Source organism: Poecilia formosa, unplaced genomic scaffold, assembly GCF_000485575.1.
Source record: "Poecilia formosa unplaced genomic scaffold, Poecilia_formosa-5.1.2 Scaffold29, whole genome shotgun sequence".
Classification (NCBI taxonomy): Eukaryota; Metazoa; Chordata; class Actinopteri; order Cyprinodontiformes; family Poeciliidae; genus Poecilia; species Poecilia formosa.
Genome location: NW_006799968.1, coordinates 2,423,859 through 2,443,685, shown reverse-complemented (window position 1 = coordinate 2,443,685; position 19,827 = coordinate 2,423,859). Strand labels below are relative to the sequence as shown.

Here is a 19,827-nt window from a genome sequence, read left to right as displayed (position 1 = left end):
GGGTGAATACTTTTTAGAGGAACTGCCTTCAGTTTGGACATAATCTGCTACAAACATTTTGTCCAAATACAACGACGATGTCGCCAAGCTGCGATGTTTTTACATGTGCTGTGGTAATCACACACCGGCTCGTCCAACTTTGCCACTTCTAATTAATATAATTTTCCTCTAAGCTGAAAATGACTGAGCTCCGACTCTGTTTCAGAAAGCCCTTTAGAAAATTTAATGTCGGTGCTATGAAGACAGAATGTGTTAATTACAATATGCTTTCAGCAAATTCCTCCTGTCAGTCACTTGAGATTAAGGTGCAGCTCCGGCTCTCCTGCCTCCGTTCATTTATGTGACAAAACAGAAAATAGTTAGCAGTTAATTAGGAAGCACAGGTGCTCTCAAAAGCTCAAACTGGTGTATTTTGTAATAAATGACTGAATCCAGGCATGTCACCACTCAGTTTCTTGAGCACCACATTTCATTCTACCTTTCTTAAGTTCGGTGAGTAATACTCCATGTCAGACAATTAGCGATTAGTAGAGGTTTATCACAGTGTCAGCATAATGTGCGTTGATGTAGAAATGCTGGTGCTATAAGTTAAATCAATAAGTTTCAGAAATGTAATTCTGTGTGGATAATAAAGACGATGGCAATAATTGATAATATCTTACAGACTGGATCCGACTCAATCTGTCAACCAAAAGAATTTCAATACCATTCCTTCATCGGATCCGATTCAGGCCATAAAGGCAATGTTCTGTGAAAAGGGCTTCCAGTGGCGTCTCTTCAATATATTAACGGCACCTTTTTGTAGTCAAACTATTTCAGTGGGCTGAACATGTCCTTCACTCTAAATCAAATTCATGTTGGATTGGAGTCAGTGATGTTGCTTTTGAATCGCTGTCTGTTGAATGTAAGGGTCACTGCAGCATCCAGGAAATCGATACAACAATCTTAGAAAGTACCTTTTACCCTATTGACCCTCTGATGAACGAGAATGAAAGAGGTAACAAAAGGTAGTGTATTTGTGAGGATTTGTTTTTTTGAGTGTATTTCGGGTGTTGTGTTGTCACGTCTTGCCCTTGATTGTTCCCAGCCGTGTCTCGTGTTTAACCTCACCTGTGTCCCTTGCTCCTTGTGGGGTCCTAGTCGTAAGTCAAGTCGTGGGTTGTACATACCTGTGTCTGCCTTGCTCCAGTTTTGTGCCTCCGCAGTGCAACCAGTGTCTGGGTTCCTTGTCTCATTGCTCACCTGCGCTGTCTGGACTGTTTTCTGACTGATCTCCATTAAAACCATCATTCTGCACTTCTGCCTGGGTCCAACCGAGTTTCTCCTCAACACCAAACACCCCACATTACGACAATATTCAAGACCCTTAAACAGGCCAGTATTCTGTCCACAAGGACAATATCCACTGGCAGCCCCCAGCGACGTGTTCTCGCCCCACCCCAGTTCTTCCTGTACGCAAATGATCGCTGTTCAGTGTACCCTTTTTTTTTTTTAACCCTTGTGCATGCGAGGGCTGAGGGAAACGTAGTGGACTGTGGTAAATGATACAAGTTTTATGTGTGTGGGGTTGGTTGGACCCCATTTGCACCGTCTGGAAGAAGGCAAAGCAAAGACTGTATTTCCTGTGCCAAGTCAAGAGCTAACACCTACAGGAGCTGCTGGCCGTCTTTAGCACGGCCATTATTCAGAAAGGACAAGCAGGTATAGACAATGGTGATTTATTTTGTCTAAAGATTATATATTAATGTCTGTATGATGTGAGAGTGTGAAGCCAAAGTGAAAGCCCTTATCTGTGCACACAAACTTTTTCAATAAAGTTAATTTGAAATTTTATCTTAATTTAAGATTTCTTTGGAGCTCTGACAAAGATTAATATATATTTAGCTACTGGAACTATAAGTCAGGCATTGTAAGAATAAAATTTACATGACCTCTCCTGACTGTACTCGGTTTTGTTAGTTTATGTGAGCTAAGTAAGGCTGGTAAAAGTGGTCATTACTGCTACAAATATTTAATTTCCCTCCTAAAATAAGAAGTTTACCCACAATGCAATTTCCTAGAAGCGTCAAAGAAAAAGTCAATCCGGAAAACCTTTGAGGAAATCCTGCTTTGTGTAAAAATATGCTGTGTCCTCATTTGCTCCTCGGGGCCCGTCTTCCGAGAGATGCTTGTTCAGCATGCAGACGAAGGAGCTATTTGAGTGCAACACGCAGACAAGCAGACAAGGTGTAATCCGTAGATAAACACTGACAAGGAGCAGGCAAACAGGAAGCCAGCAGGAATAAAAGATGGCTGCACCTACAAAAGCACACTGCTGGCCAGCGAAGGCAAACAAGCCAGCTGGAGGCTGCCAGCACAGCTCAATTTACATTACATTCTACAATCAGGGCTTGATTGACATTGAGAGGCTGCATTCAGGATAACAAAGAGGGCCCACTCTGTTTGAGGATGAAGGGCATGTTTCTACAACAACAAGCGAGTCACGCGTCGGTGGAGTATGACGGGCCGTTTCCGCACAAAATCGGTTTCACCGCACTCACATTACAGACATCCGAGATTGGATTTTGACTTGACATTTTAGTAAAATAAGATGTTACGATTAGACAAAATGACCATTTGAGATGTCAGTAATTACATTTTGATTGGTATAAATAATGACAGAATTGTGTGGAGGCTTCAATTAGATATCTATCATGAATTATTGACTTTCTGAAGCATATTTCAGATATTCCATAATTATTAAAGTAAATTTGAGATATCACTTTTTGTTCTGATTAGTGATAATTCTAGCGAAAGATCTTAAATGACACCATACTTCAAGATATCTTAAATGTATTTTTTAGATATAAATTTGATTAGTGGAATTTAAATAGCAGATAATTTGATGTCTCCAAATGAATTTGATAAATCTTTAATTAGATCGCTTTTCTTCTTTGATACATCCTGAATATCTGACTAGTTAGAATGATGTTACTGATATCTTGAATTAGTGTTGTCTGGTCAAAATGTTACAGACTTATGTAGCATTTTTTACATTTCCATAAAAAACAATGAAAAAAAAATGAAAAAAGATTATTGAACATTTTCAGAATGGGAATGGGTTCACAGGAGAACTTTTAGCTTTTCAGAGCCGTTACTGATCGCAATGTGTTTGTCGGAAGTGAATCAGTTCTTGGCAGATTTCTGAAGCAGTTCACAAAGTTTTGCATTCATTCTCCTTTTATCCCAATCTGCTGAGCTCTTTCTAGATTCTAGCCAAATTTTCTGACCGTTCTGCGCAGGACACCAACAAATTCTGCAGGCAACTATTTGGACAGCTCAGTGGCAGCACCAGGGGGCTTACTAGTATATATATCTCCAAATCTCAAAATATAATTGTCATATAATTGTGATAATTACGGTCAAGATATCTTAAATTGTAATTATGGATATGTGATCCATCAAATGAGAAATCTGGTGATGGCACTTGAGATGTCTTAAAAATAATTTTTGCTTATCAAAACAGAATTGGAGACATCTTGAATTATTATTCTCAATCAACACAGATATATCAAATTACCATTCCAGATAGTCAAAATGCATTGTTAGACATTTAGAATGCAATACTGTCAGATAAACTTTATATTAAAAAGGCCTGCCACATATATAGGTAAGAAATCATTTATACCTTGGCAACCTGCTCGTAAAATTACATACAGATTATTGAAGATGTAAACAGTTCCAAAGATTATTAGCACTGGAGTTCAGCCTTACTGATATGTTAAATGTTTAATAATACGCATGTAGGGTATGCCTTACTGCAGCCTCTGTGGCTGAGGTCTGAGGCTCAGCAAATGATTGGTCAAATCCGTTTTGCCGGACACAACACCTGATTTGCAAATGAAAAGATATTTTTAGGGAACAGAATATTACTGTAGATAGTAATTAAAATGATTTTAAATGTGAATGAAATGCTCGTAATGTTAGCTTAATTCAGCTGTGTAATTTGTTTCTGCAAAGAATTTGAACCATCTCGTCCAATCAGAGCTCACCTCCACTAAGCAGAATCTGAGTTAAACACAACCTGAGGGGAGATTTAGACTGAGGAAATGTGTTGTATATTTTCAGGCTTTTAGTCGACTGGTCGGGTTACAGGTTACTGGAGCAATAATAAATAAAAAATGACTTACGAATCAGCATGAGTCTGTTTGTGCTTTTTTTTTTCTCTTCTTTTTGTCTGAAAACAAAAATGATTTTCTTTTCCCAAGACGGCAGCCATTTTCATTTTGCACCGGCTGCGACTCAGACTGGATAAGCTAATCAGCTCACGCCTCAGGGATTACATTTCTTACCATATCTCTGCCACCAGTCAGGTTAAGAACGCTGTCACGTTGCAACAGTTTTTTTTTTTACTCACTCATTTAAAATTATTATTTATTTTTTTTTACTATTATTATTAAAGCTCCATTTTAAATCAGGATTTGGATAAAGTCACCGACTCGGTTAATTGGTTTCCATTCCATTTTCCATTTTCCATTCCAAGGATTGTGAAGCAGTCTGCTGGCAGCAGCGACTTGGACTGAAGCTCTGCTGACTCACACCATGTCACAACTCCACTTCGCTCCGTCTGTGTGAAGCACTTGGTAGCTACTTTAATGCATGTTCAGGTAAGTGTGAGCAGAATGCAAAACACTTCCGGGTTTTAAAAAGGTTTTTCTGAATGATGCTACTTGGATTTAAATGCTGTACTGTAAAGTGATGTCATCAGCGTGGCCACTAATATGACAACCAAACGGCGACGTGGCATTGTGAAGATTATTTAATTTAAACTTTAACCTGACTGACCTGCACCTGCGTGTTCACCAAACCCACAGACGGAAGAACGCACAAGAATCCTGCACAAGACAAAGGCATGACTGGAAGTTAAATACGACTGGAGACGGGTGAGGAGGATGACTGCTCAGGGCAAAAACATAAGAGAAATTAACACAGGAAGCAGACTAGACAGAGACCACAGGAATAAATCCAAACAAGAACTAAAACCTTTAAAGGATATCAGAACCTGCTCAACACAAAAACTAAAGAAAACCAAAACGTGGAGATTGGAATGTAACAGGACTGAAGCATCACGATAATGATAATCAAGGCTAGGATGGAAACAAGACAACGGAGATAATAACAGAGACGGGATCGGACATGACGGCTAGATAAGAAACTGACTGAAACAAAAATCTACTTAAAACAGAACCTAACTGAGCAGAAAAAGAGCTGACATTTGGGTCGTTCACTTTTTAGTGACAAAAACCATAAATATAGAGCAAGAGCTGCAAGGAAATAGTTTGAATCAAAGTGTCGTCACTTGATAGAATGACGCAGTCAAAGTCCAATGATGGCTCTTTGTTATCTGAGGCCAGATTTGAACATTGGTGCGTAAACACTGAAATTACAAATCAGTGAAGGCAGCATGCCCACCTCACTTTGATTTGTCATCAACGGTGAAGCCATCTGCTACAGGGGTGTTTAAACATTTTGCAGCATGGGCCAGAATCCCAAACATAACGGGGGCCCATACCGTTTTCCTGACTTGAAACACAAAATAATGAGAATTATTGAAAAAGTTCATCAATAAATTAAATGACCAATATTTTAATTGAAACAAAGTGGCAACTTTTGTGTCTGAATAAAAGGCCGGATGTTTCCTAACTTTTCGGGTAAGTAAAGTCTTTTAGTCTATTCCTGGCAACAATAAGGAAAACTTTCTTCAAAAAACAAATCTGGTAGAATAATAGTGTAAAAAAAAACTGGTTTTGCTTTTTTTTTTAAGTAAATAGTTGCTGGATATTTTTAGTTATTTAGTAGAAATTTAAATTAAAAGAGAACATGGCTAAAAAAGGAAATGATAAACAGTTCCATTAAAGAGGAGTAAAATTTGTCACTCAAATTTTTGTGCTAGAAAATTATAAAACTTTGCAGATTTGTAGCATCCTTGAACTGCAGTCGGGGGTCACACACGATGATTCCAAGGGCCACAAATGGCCCCCTGGCCACACTTTGGACACCCCTGATATTTAATTTTTCTTCGCTAACTTTATGTTGATCAACCAAGTTAAAATAGTTTATGGTTGAATTTAACATAATGTGGAGAATCTTCAAGCTAACCAACATTTTTACAAAGAACAGGAACATGTTCTTTTTTAAAAAAAAAATATTTTACATGCTGCATGAGGAGCAGAAACTGCCGTCAGCTGTTGAAGCTGGTTTAAATCTGCAGGGCACAGTGTAAGGTTTATTGAGGGAGGTCAGGCAGCCTGTATATCCCACACTGAAGCGTCTCTGGGTCAGGTTTTATATCCGATTCGCATCTCCTGAATGGAAGCCGAGATAAACTGCTGTGGTCAAGATGGCCGACCCTGATACCACCCCCTTTACAGCTGAGGTACCACAAATAATTTTTTTTTTTTTAAAGTCTCGATATGCAACCTCTCCTGAATATTTGAAATCACAACAGAAGACAATTCAGACTATTTGCAAACATAACATTGTCCTCTTTAAACCTGACTGGGTTTTACTAAACTAATTCGAACGGCTGATAAAACACAGAGATACGACAGTGAAATATAAAATATTTTTCATCCTCTAGGTGTGATTCTCTCTCTCTCTCTCTCTCTCTCTCTTTCTCTCTCAGCAGAGCCACAACCACAAGCAAACGCTCTCGGCCCTAAAGCGGAGACGATCCCGGCCCCGAGGCTCACCGCGTGAGAGCCGAGATCAGAGAGGCACTGCCCCGTTCTCTGTCCCCGCTCCGAAAGTGAACTGATTACAAGTGGCTGGCGCTTTTTGCTCCAAGACCCCAAAGACTCTTTTTCTGAGGGAGAGAGAGTTTTGCAGCCTGCGTCGTTATTTTTTTATTTTATTTTTCCTTTGCTTGTTGGTTAGAGAAGACTGTAAGTGCTGGAGGAGATTTGTGCAGGACAAATTAGCCTCATCATAGCTAACCATCCACCGAGCAGGGGATAAGGTCACGCCCGAAGCCATTATGGGGACATGAGAGGTTTTTTCCTTGGCAAGAAACTGCCAAGTATGCAACTATTAGAAAGCCACATAAGTTTCTAGGGGATTAATAATAGCTGGAGCAACTAGCTTTAAAAAAAGAAGGAGACGCAGCTGCTCAGCTCTGACTTGTTTTTTGATTTTTGTTTTTTTGACAGTGCATGAGGAGTGAAGATTTGTGTTCATGTTTCTGAGGTTCTGGTGAGTTTTCTGGCTTGTAAATTATAAAAAAAAAAGAAAAAAATGTTGCTAGGGGCAAATTGATTTCATTTATTTTATTTCACTTATTAGCTGACAGGAACAAAACCACAGAAACATGGAGCAGAACGAGTCTGCAACTGTATCAGTATAGCAGCTATAGCTAACTTACATCTCCAGTCCTCTGGTTGGGCTTTTCCAAGCATTAAAGTACGTACAGTTTATAAATGTAAATACAGTGAGAATACATACATGGTCCCTGCCTACATATTCATGAAATCAATCTTGCAACCTCCAAATTCATATGATAAAAAATAAACATTAAAATATGTACAATAGAGACACAAAAAAATTAATTAGGGCCGTCAACATTAACCTGGACATTTGAACACATTAATATTACATAATGCAGATTGATTGACCTACATACTTTAACCTACAGACCTGTCTCCTGTGGAGGGTAACTTAGGTTACGGCAGCTCGTTTTGGGAGCGATACCCCGATAGCAACATTAAACAAATTTAAATAATTGACTGCGAAAAAATAAACACAGAATACACACGTTTTCTTCCCTACACATTCATAAACAACTTTACCAACTTCAAACTTAAATGAGTTGATTTCATTTGGTGTTGTGCCAAAAATAGATCAGATTGAAGAAGCATCAAGAGAAAACCTCTATAATCGAGAAAGGGACTTTTTGTACTCGCTTCTTTATTTATCTTATAGTCATTAAAGCGAAAGTTTCCACAGAAACACTGACCCTGCGTGCAGAACAGAACCACTCACTGCATTGTGCTGTGCTTTATTCTACATTATGTTACAAAGGTTTGTTTGGCTCGTCGTCGGTGCAGCAGCTTCGTCTGTGGAAGTTTGAGCCGAAGCAGCAGCAGAAAAGACCAAAACAATCACAGCGTAAAGTGGTAGCAGCGAGCGACGGCATCCAGAGTGCGTCAGTCTTACGGCTTACATGTGATATCGCGCAGTTAAAGTTAACCCGTTTGGAAACACAGCTCTGATGGGCTAATTTTCTGCTGGTTTAACCGAAGAGGACGGCGGCACACGAGCGACGAATTGTAAGCTTCTTCATGCAGAAGAAGAAGAAAACAAAAACAGTAACTGTAAACGGGTTAAAGCTGGTTCTGCCTGTAACAGAGCATCACGACGTCGACTCTGGGTCAGTCACAGCAGGCGGACGCTCAGACTGAGCCGGTCAGATTTCAAAGTTTAGTCCTTCCTCTCCACTGAAGCCACATCAGGAGGAGAGACGACTGCAAAGCCAACTGAGCTTCCTTAGAAAGTTGACAAAAAAAAAATTGACAAAATCAACTGAATTTGGCTTTATTTTCTAAAAAACTAGAATGTAATTATGTAATAAGTCCGTATTTCTTAATTGGAACTGTTGATACTGTAAAATGCCTTGAAATGGCATTTGTAGTAAATTTGTGATTTATGAACAAATTGAACCGAAGATAAAGTTTAATATTCAGCCAGGAGTTTAAAAGTCTGCAGACACCCAAGGGCCTGCAACTTAAAAACTTAAAAAATAAACAAAAGTATGTAGTTAATCAATACATAAGTTCTGCAAGAACCCATCCATCAGCTAAAAATCTATTCATGACTAAACTTGTTGCTTCATAGCTAAGAAAATAAATTGATCAACAGCCAAACCTTATTTTAACATTAAATCATCTATAAATATGAACTTTTACTAGAGGAGGCTGGTGTAAGTTGAACCTAAGGGTCCGCTGAGTCACCCCTTGTTGCTAGGAAACAGTGAAAAACGTTGATCATGTGACCCAGGCATAATTTAACGATGCGTGTAAGGTAAGAACCTCAGGGATAAAGTTTTTAGACCTATTTCTTAAAAAAAAAAAAAAAAAATGTTTTTCACTCTTAAAAGTGAATTTAGTCTATCATAAGATTCATAAGATTTGTGTTTAGGTCATAATAATTTACATTAGTTATATATATATATATATATACACATATATATCGAATGTAAACAGGTCCAATGGATAAAGCACAACATTTGAATAAAATAAAAAAAATATAATTTTTTCAAATATCTGACTAAACTAACCTGGGTCATGTGAGCACAACAATGTATATTTTCCTGGTGTTTGCTGAATATTTTTTTATTTTAAACATTGTAGTAGGTGGATGGTGTCTTTAAAATCCCTTGTCCAGGAGCAGAACTCAATACATTATAATAGTTTAAAACAATTAAAGAAATACTAAAATTATATATTATGAAAATTAAGAATAAGTAGTCATATAAATAATTATAAAAGTATTAATAAATTAAATTAAAAATCCTTTTTATATATTTTCCAACTCCATTGAAATGTGTCCCTAGTTTTTGTCAACACCATCAGAAATGAAAAGAATGTAAAAAAAATCAGACATTATTGGGGGGCACCAGAACTTCTGAGGACCCCATGATCACTTCCTTTCTCTTCCTTTGCTAAGAGGGCTAGTTAGCTCTGGTTAGCTTATGTTATTCTTTTGTTATTGTTTTGTCGTTGGACTCGACAGGTGGAGCAGATGCCGGCTAATTGGAGAGCTGAGAGTTCAATCCTTAAGTTTCTCAGACTACAGGTATAGCAAAACCCCAGCAGCTATAAGTAGGCGTGTTTGATGGAGAAGAAAATACAAGGCCCTCAGCTCTACAGACCAAGCAGTGCCAAATGATTTATGTGTGGGTGACTGCAGCTCTCTGGCTGATAGTACAACAAATCTTTGATGGTGAACAAGACCAGAAAATCTCCATTTACTTTCAGTTTTGCTTTAGCTCCCTTATTTTTTTTTCTCTCTCCAGAATATGAAACATGACTGCTTTTAATGGTTGGTTAGTCTCCAGTGTATTTCCAGAACCATGTTTTGATTCTCGAAGCTACACGTTGTCGTTTTTCCCCGCGCCAATGATGAGGTTTCTCTGAAATGTGAGGCTTGAGGACGAAAAGTAAACATTAGGTATCTCGTATTCAAATGAAATAGTCATCAAAGCGACAGATGGAAAAGCCGCAGCATTAAACAGAATAGAGCAGATCCATCTACGCGGCCCGGCCTTGTGCTTATCCTTTATTAACAGTGAAGAGAGCAGGCGCCGGAGCATGGACGGCTCAAAGCAACCTTGCTGAGACAGGCAGTGTGCCTTAAAGTGGCAAAAGAGTCTGATCTAATTTGATGGGTTTCAGCTCTGCTCAGCTGCCACCTATCACCTTCACCCTCTTTTTCTCAGAGTTCTCACTTCCCCGGTAGAATCCATTGATTGGCGACCACCGCCACGCGCCAAACATGCGCAAACAGTAAGAGTCCCTGACAGGTGGAGTGAATCCCATTGATTATCTAATTACAGTGACACCTGTCAAGGGATGGGATCAGGCGGCAAGTGAACAGCTGCTGCACCCCGTGTACTGGAAGCTCCAACAAACGGGCGAGTGAGGGTTTGAAGGTCTTTGACAAAGCGAGGGTTGTGACGGTCGGATCAAAACAGCACATGATGGCCGACTTTGTGGTGAGGCCGTCGTGAGAAAGTGTCTTTTTCTGTGATGAACATTGGGCATATCTAAAGACGTGTACTAAGCTGGCACTCATGGTATATGTGTATTGTTTTATCATGTGTGCGTATTCAGGTGAAGTGGATGAAATCGACAAATAACACCCTTTTCCACAACATGGTAAGCAGTGACATCACCGTTTTATCCATTATTTTGTTTCCACAAACTGATGAAAATTTTTTGCTAGTCACACATTCTAAGAGCGTCACAAAGAAGTAAAATATTCATTAGTTGGAAAAAGTACATCACAACCCTGTCATCTGGAACTGTTGCAAACGTTCAGCATCCCAAAGTGATGAAATCTTCATTTGTGTAGATAAAGAGTCTGCATAACGTAGCATGAGATAAAGTATGTTTTGGGGTGTGGGAGGGACATTTAAGGAACATTTGAGTAGCATCTGCATCAGTTTCAGTATCAAACGTGTTAGGCAATATCTTTTTAAAAGTGCCAAAAGGAAGAAGAAAGTAATACTGGATCGTAATTTACTCAATGCTGGAGAAATACTAAACAACTCTCAAATTCTTCAAAGTGTGAAAAAAAAATGTTGAAGTACAGACAAACGGAATGGTTTGAGTAGATTATTGAATAATGACTGAAAGACTTGGGATCAAACACCAAACAACTATTCCAGATAAGGAAGCCCATTCATGCTTTGTCAAGTCAACAGAAACAACAAGTCACTCAACGTCTAACGAGAACAAAAGTTTAAAAGGTAAAAATGTAGGTGCTGTTCATCATTCACCAGTAAAAGTTCAAGAAGAAGAAACGGAAGATGTCAACAAATATACATAACCATCATTCCTTGCCTTTTATTCCTTTTTCCACTGGCTGTTGACTATTGGTCAGTAATTAGTTAGCAATACCTGCTTCCAGATTTGGCTCAAAAAGCCCAGAAACGTTTGGTTGCTTTAACTCAGATCGGGTCTCTTCACCTCAGACTCTTGCAGATTTTTTAACTAAGCCAACGGCCTCAACTAGTGCAGAATGGTGGAGATTTTCTTAGCTTTTAACTGTGGCTAAAAGATAAGAACTCCTGTTATTATATATAGTGCATCCCCTGCATAAGACAGCATACTTTCTTTTGACACTTAAAGAAATGATTCTACACAATCTTGTGAAGTTTGGCTAGAAACACGTTGTTGAAAGACCAAAAGTTCTTTTCTTTACATCGTAGGACAGATAAATGGTTTCCATGGACCTTTTGATCATTTTCTTAATGCTTTACATCCATGCCAGAGCCAATAACCACTTCAATCTTTGCAATCTTTGCTGATTTTGAAAGCTCTTAAGATGGCACACAATCAAAGACTGGAGCTGACCCTGTACCACTTTAATTAAAACCCATTTGGGCATGTCCTTAATTTAGAATAGCCCGTTTCTTTTATTTAGCTACCGTAAATGTAAAAAAAAAAACAAAAAAAAAAACAAACAAAACAAAAAAACAAAATTCAGACTACATCTCAAGTGTACCACTTGTATTATATATTCCTTTGAACTGTCAAGAAAGTGAACTTGTTTTGCTGCATGTGCAAGTGCACTTTCCCTCCCACCTGAGAATATCTTTGCCAGTGTTCTGCAGAAAGACCCCGCTAGCTTGTCCTCTGTACATTATCTAGCTGCTGAAGTGCCGCTCCTGGGGATAAGCAGCTGCCAGAAAACTGAAGGATGACAGCTAATGGAGTTTCAGACAGACATGTCCTTGGACATCTTTTTGTTGCTCCAGGTAAGGAAAAGTTGAATCAACTTTGTCAGTATAGTTGTATTAAGAGGATTATAAGCAGGGGTGTTTTCGCCTTAAAAAGCTGCATTAATTTAAAAACTCCTACCAAAAATATGCACAATTTTTTTTTATAGCGCATGCCAGTCATCAACATTTACACCCAACGACGGATTTATTTTCAAGAATTTACAGCAGATTTGTGTACTTCCTAAGAAAACTGTGAATAAAACCTAAAGCTAGCAAAGTCATTACAGTGCCTTGAAACTTTAACCAATTTGCTTAAAATATTATAATCAGATAACTCTATGTATTTCACTGAGATTTTATGTGACAGCCCAGAACACAAGTAATTGTCAATTGACAGGAAAACGATACAAAGTTGGCAAATCCAAATATTAAACGTGCTTTACATATTTGTATCTGATTCTCTTTACTCTTATATCGCTAAATCGAGTTTTTTGAACTCTTGAAGTCTTTAGTTACAAGAACATTTATAACAGAACAGGATTCTCATATTAGTGGCAAAGCTAACTTGATGTGGTTAGCTGAGCCACAAAGCTAACCACAATGAATTAGCTTTGTGGCTAACTGATTTTCAGCTAAAAATCAGCTTTGTGTATTAGCCACAACTCAATGTTGTGGTTAACATCAAGTTAGCCACAACATTGATGTTTGTGGCCAATATTTCACAACGGTTTAAAGTGAATGTGTTCAAAAATTCGAAGAGTTTGTCTTTCTTTTCTCTGAAAGCCTGAATTTTCATCACAGATTAAGATTTGGGGACACGTACTCTGGTGACTTGTTAGGCACCGTGTTTCGGCCCTGAAAGGAGCAGCAGCTACATTATTAGAGGCATGTTTTCATGCAAAAATCTAAGAGAGACGCTGCGTTATCTTCTCTGTGTACATATTATACATCACAGCAACATTTGCCTCATAAAGAGCAACCTGAAGAAAGTTTAAGGGGACAGTTCAAATCTGCTTACATGACGTTCTTCGAGGCCATCAACAGATAAAGCTCCGTTCCACGTACACAGATGTCGTATCAAATTTGTAGAAACGTAAAGGTTTCACAGGAGACTGTAGTTAAGTCTGCAGCTGCTTTCTGGTCAGAACAAGCCCCGTGTTGCAACGTTTAAATGTTCGATGGACCAGAAGATCGTGGGATAGTTTAGTTGTCACACAACTAAAACAACTCATGTCTTCAACGTCGTATCTGTCCAGTTTACACTCTGTCAAAAAACCTAAAAGTTTATTTCACTGTTTGTGGACTTGAAGTGAACTGAGGCAGCTGAAAAAGGCAGGTCAGTACAGCTAGCGGTTTAGCTTCTTCTTTAGCTTAGCAACAACAACATCTGTTTACCACAGTGACTGTATGGGAGCTAACAGCATCCAATTGGCTTAATTTATATTTTACAAACTTTTTTAATGTTCTCATCTTGTCACCTGTTTGACAGTTGGCAAAAACAGCATTAAACATTCTTAAATATCCTGTTAAAAGAGCTGAAAATAACTTTTGTAATATTTTTCTAAACTTAACCAGCTGACATGATGCTGGACTTCATATTGTGCCTGTAGATGCACAACATTAGCATTTCCTTATGAATAAATCATTTCAAGGGCTTCCTAATCTTTCTTTTAGTATTCAGCAGTTGCTCTACTAAAAGAAGATCACCTAAAGAAAAATAAGGGATTAATAATAGAGTATGTACTGTAAAAGTCTAAAAATATACGTTTTTTTAATTCCCAGTACCTGAGAACCATCTGCTTGCAAACATGTTGGAAAGGTGATTCATGAAAAATGCCATCTGCCCCTCCGCTGCTTCAGTCAGACTGAATATTACTACTATTTTTGTGTCCAGCGCTGAACATATCGGGTTCCTGAGCAAAATGTGGGTTTCCCCCAGGAATCGTGTCTACGTGGCATATTCATAAACAAGCACAGAGGTCAGCGATCCATGTGTGAAACATGAGATCCTGTTTCAAAAATAATCAGTATTAAGTTATTGATTCAGAGCATGTTTAATTGATAGAAATGATGCTGGCAAAACTATGGTTAAAATAGTCCATTTAGAAAGAGAGATAAAGTTATCACTGTTCACAATCTCCATGCTGTCACTGCTCAATCAAAACGGCTTATTAAAGCATTTTAGTGACGTTTTATTGTACGTTTTTTATTTACAAAGAGTTTTGTTTTTTTTGCCTCATATGATCAGCTGGTAAATATATACAATACTGCCACTGCATTTCACAGCATTGCTAAACAAAGTGCTCTTAAGAACAAAACAGTGATTTTATTTTATGTCAGTGATGTTAGAATCAAACTGATCAGCTGGCATTAAGAAATCTTTTGGTGTCGTTTTGAGTTGAATTTAAGTTACAAGAGTTAAATTGCCACTCAAAGTTACAACTTTGCATACTTGAGAAAAAGTTTACTGTACTGACTCCAAATGAAACGAAAACGGCAACGAAAGTGTTCAAAAAACTCAGTTCAAATACTTTGTTGTGCTTTATATAAATATATATTTTTATATATATATATAAATATATTGTCTTATGTTTCAATAATGTGCAGTCAGGGTGGCACATTATTGCTGTTATTTAGTTCCTTCTATGATTTATTTTCTTTTCAAATTGTCACAGCAGCGCCCTCTTCAGGCAGTTGGCGCTCTACTAATCCATGCCAAGAACCGCCCCTGCTGGAAGTAAAAAGGGAAAAAAGGAAAAGGATACATCCAGCCCCTCATGTGCTGCAGGAGCTGCTGCTGGCTGGCTGGAAGGAGAGAAAGAGAGAGAGAGAGGAAACGAAGGGGCTGGCTTTAGAGCTCAGACCGCAGATGGAAACCAATCACCTAATTAAGCTGAAACCAGAATGTACACACACCTTAAACATTCAAGATGTAAATAACTCACTGGTGTAACGAGGCTCGCTTTCCCCAAATGCAAAATCTCACCTGCGACAGCTGCTTTTCTCCACATCGGTTCAAAATGTCCTCACAGAACTAGTTAATAGAGATTCTTATGAAGCTTTTGTAGTTTCTTGTCTCTCTCCAAGTCGAGCTCTGTCTAGGCCTGTTGCAATAAACAACAAATCAAGCAAACTCAATCATTTCCATTTGCATGATTTATGGTTTTTTTCTCTCATCTTTTCCTACCAAACACTGGATATTATAATCTCCAGTCTGGTGGTTTGGGCTCAACCAGCCCTTCCTGTGAAGAATAAACTGTTTTACAGAGACTTAATAATTTATTTCATTTGTTCATTCTTTTTATTTTTGGGTAAATTGTGTTAAATATTCATTAAAATTTAAAGTTTATGGATCTTTGAGAATGTGTTCTTGCATTATTATGGCATTACCATTATATTACTTGAAAATAGACTCAATACAACAATATTATTGTTTATTACAGTAACCTCTGAGACAATGTATCGTCCAGTAAAACCTATCGTGACGGGTCAACCTCTGATAAGTTTAACTCTCCCTCCTGAGACCTTCTCTGCTGATTCTCTGTGGAAAGAAGCTTAAAAACCCGACAGGAATGTTCTGCCAACCTTTTGACCTGTGGTTGTGTTAGTGTTTTTGTGTAAAGTTGTACTTTTCCTCCATATGCTTTGGATGTGTGCTCAGCCACTTGTAGTGACTTTCTGAAGCATTCCTCCCCCTTTACGCCCGTCCTCATCCCACCACTGATCCGAAGTGAATCAATTGACATTGAAAATGTTGCGCTTGAAGAGGCCAGCACTGACCTCTTCAGACTGACCTCTGGTAGACAGAAACAGTGTTAGAGTGAAACCAAGTGTCCCTCAAGTGGAGGAAAGGGAAGGAGAGGCGAAACTGGCTCAGCAGCAGAGACAGCTGGTTTTGTCAAAGTTAAACGGACAACATCTGAAACGGTGAGGCGGTCTGTTCAGATTTACTGTGCCAATTCCGGTGTATGAAGCCGAGAGATCAAAGAGGGTCCAAAAGCTCGGTTCCCGGTTTTCCCTTTCCTCTCCTCTAGGATTAAAGTACAGACTTCTTCTCGATAATCTTGGACCTTATTCAGTTCAGACGATGTTAATTCAATACTCTAAACGTTCCTTATAGCAGTAGCAGTGGGTAGAATTAATTAGTTGTTCTTGTTAAATTTCACCTTTTTTGGTTTCTGAATAAATTCTAATACACAGATCTCCATATTTTCTTCTTTGTCAAATAGATTGCTGGTTAGAAGGGAAGTATTTATCCTTTAGCTGTTTGACAGATTGCCACATGAAATGGATGAATCTATTTAAAATCAATTACAATCAGTATACACTACAAAACTAAAAACCTAGACCTAAATTGTCCGATTGGGTAATATTTATTGTTTGGTATGCATGTAAACAAGTATTGAGTAAAGCAAAGGGCCTGTCAAATCTGTCAACATAGGACATCAGCCCAGTCATTGCCTTCCTGCGTAATTACGCTTGATTCCCATTTTCTCTTTAGTTCTACGTCAACTGGACCAATCAGCAACAGTTGTGAACGATGACGTTGATTTTCTGCGCCGTTTCAGAATTAAGGTCCGTCTGTAGTTTTAGCCACGGCAGCAGAGGAAGTGAACAAAGACGGTCAGTCCATGTTGGCCACGCTTCCAAATGTTGAATTATCCTTAATGGCCGCCTCGTTCGGATCGGCACAATACGCAATTCCCAGTGATCCTCTTACCGCATTACATAGGTCACGGGAAAACATTAGCAATTAAGTAACATTTAAAACCTCAACAGAGTCCACGCCTCCAGGAAGTGATCGTTTCTCAGCAGCCGACAGCCCAGACCCTCTGGACGGAGCGAACAGCGTAGGATAAGGGTCTGATTTTTACCAGGCTAAACCAAAGACACAGGATCTGAATCGGTAAGAACCACCAAGCAGAGTTCAACTGATGAAAGATCAGGGTAAAGACAGAAACACAGTAAAACCTTCCCTCGGAACAACAGAGAGCGAGCCAGACAGAGAGGAAACCGTGGCGTCTGGCAGACAGAGCTCCAATTAGAGTAATGTAGAATAGAGGAGAGGTGCATATGTGTGTTTGTGTTTGTGGGAGATCGGGCGGAAAGGAGGTCACACTCTCCTCATTGAGATATTTACAGTCCCCCATGAAAGTCCCGACTGAGAAAATAGGCCTAGGTGAGGAAAAAAAAGAAGCCCTCCTGATTCTGTGCCTGCTGACTTGACAGAATGGGGAAAAAGTGGAGGCCTGTCCCTTCCTCAAGGTCAGAGCACAGCCCAGATTCATCATTACCTGAGAGGAGCAAATGACTCAAATCTTCACCTGGCCTTTCCACATTTTACAGATCGTTATCATAATTCGGTATTAATCAGTGCCACTTCCATTTCCCAGCAGCAGAGATGCAAAAATGACCCCCCAAAAACAGCGGAGTCTGAATCTCCTCCCGCAAAGGTAAATGTGACGATTCGGAAACGGAGCGGGCACAGGTGTATATATATAAAACCCAAGGACTGAGGTTTCCCCCCTCCTGGTTCTGGAAAAGGGAAGCCTTTGATGAAACGATGAAGTTGTGGTCTAATGAGGCTCGTTACGCGCCGATCGGTCGCTGCCAGAGTAGAGGTGGCATCTCTGCGCCTCAGCCAGGCTGCTAAAACACTCCTGCTGTTCTCGGTTTGTTCAGCCAGGCTCGATCACAGCCAGCTACACTTTGCGGCTGTACATCCACAGTTTCAATTATTCAGTGCCCTGCTGCACCCCTGCAAACAGAGACGGAGCACACATCAGCTGACGTTATCGCTACGTGTCAGGCTTCTTTCAGGTGCTTAACCCCTAAAGTTAAACACCGAACTGCAAATAAGCGCCGTATTTCACACTGGAAAATACAATCGGAGCTATACACTCAGCACCAGGCAAAGCAGAAGGGCTAAGCTGCTAATGATTAATGTTTGCAACATCTATTCGGCCCATTGTCGAGAGCAGAATTTCAATTGGATGAATAGTGTCTGCAAATATCAATTTTTTTTAATACTACATGTAAGATGGCAGTAGACGAAATTACAGTGAAACAAAGACAATGTCTCTGTGTTTATTTCTGAAGATTACCTTTACATATTCATATTTCACCCCAAATAGCTGCTATCTTTACTATGAGGCAGCTTTAGTTATGTTAAAAAATGTTTTCATTACACTATCAGAAGGAACTTTGGTGTGAAATTGATATTGGCCATTGGAATAATTTACATTGGAACATAATCACATTAGTTTGTAAATGTTCTTTTCAATAGTGGTTAAATTCTAAGATCATTAACTTTATGTTGGTAAGAAGAAAAATGTATCTTTTTTTTGTTTAAAATTGAATTAAAGCTGTTGGTTGATTCAGCTGGTATTCTTATTCATCATGAGTTCAGTAGAAATATGTTTCTATAGGTTGTGTTTTAAATGACTACATCAACTCCACAAAGTTGAGAACTCTCATAAAACTTCCTACGATATTCAAATGTTACACTTTCTTCATCCCCAGACGTTCATAGCCTGGTTTTTACGAGCATCTTAATCTGTGCAAATGTTGAATTTGTGAATCTTTTTCCCTCTTGTGTGACGTTCAGCACTAAAAATGTTCATCCCACATTTTTGTAATACTCACCCCATTACGAGGCAACTGAAATACGCTGTGTATTTTAGCTGGAATTACAAGCCATTATTCTCTGTTGCTTTTTTAACAATGTAGGACAAACCAGGTGAGCACAAATATTTGTATAAAAAAATTGAGCAAGTAAGTGAAAAACTGCAGTAATTTGCCTAATTTAGGTGACTCAGATGTTGAACTTGCATATTTTCTACACAGAAGTGTGAGCGTGTTCATTAATATAAATGTATTTAAGTAGCTTGGTTGCATTAATTCTTTTTTATGGCATTAATCCTAAAGGGCAAATTTTTAAAAGGAGAGACTTTTACGGCGTAGGACGGAGCATTCATCTCCTTAAAGCCGACGTCAGACATAACTTTTCTAGTAAGAGTGGCCAGTTGGCTTCAAGAGGTGCTTGAGTGTCAGAAACATAAATAATTTCTCGGGGTATCTTTGGTTAAAAAGATGTTCGTCTCTAAACACATCTGACTGCGTGTTCTGCCAGTCAGAAAGACGAACTGTGTTGATTTTTAGTCTCTGGATTTTCTGCTTACTAATCCAGGATGTCGATTTTTGGCTAAAGCTCAGATCTGGCTGCTCTTCCTTCTCTGTTTCTCTGCAAGGTTTCCCCCGCAGAGTCCCAAGGCTGGAGATAAACTATTTCCAACTAGAGAAACTGGGCTAATAACACCTTGTTACTCAATTGGATAAAACTCCTGTCT

General features: G+C 38.9%; 1 long non-coding RNA gene across 1 annotated transcript; it reads left to right on the top strand.

The window, feature by feature from the left end:
• Nucleotides 1-10,592: 10,592 nt before the first annotated feature.
• LOC103135999 (uncharacterized) lies at nucleotides 10,593-15,609 on the top strand. Its single transcript, XR_475981.2, has 4 exons — nucleotides 10,593-10,747; nucleotides 10,866-10,910; nucleotides 12,408-12,514; nucleotides 15,154-15,609. It is a non-coding gene; the product is annotated as an uncharacterized LOC103135999 (long non-coding RNA).
• Nucleotides 15,610-19,827: the final 4,218 nt, after the last annotated feature.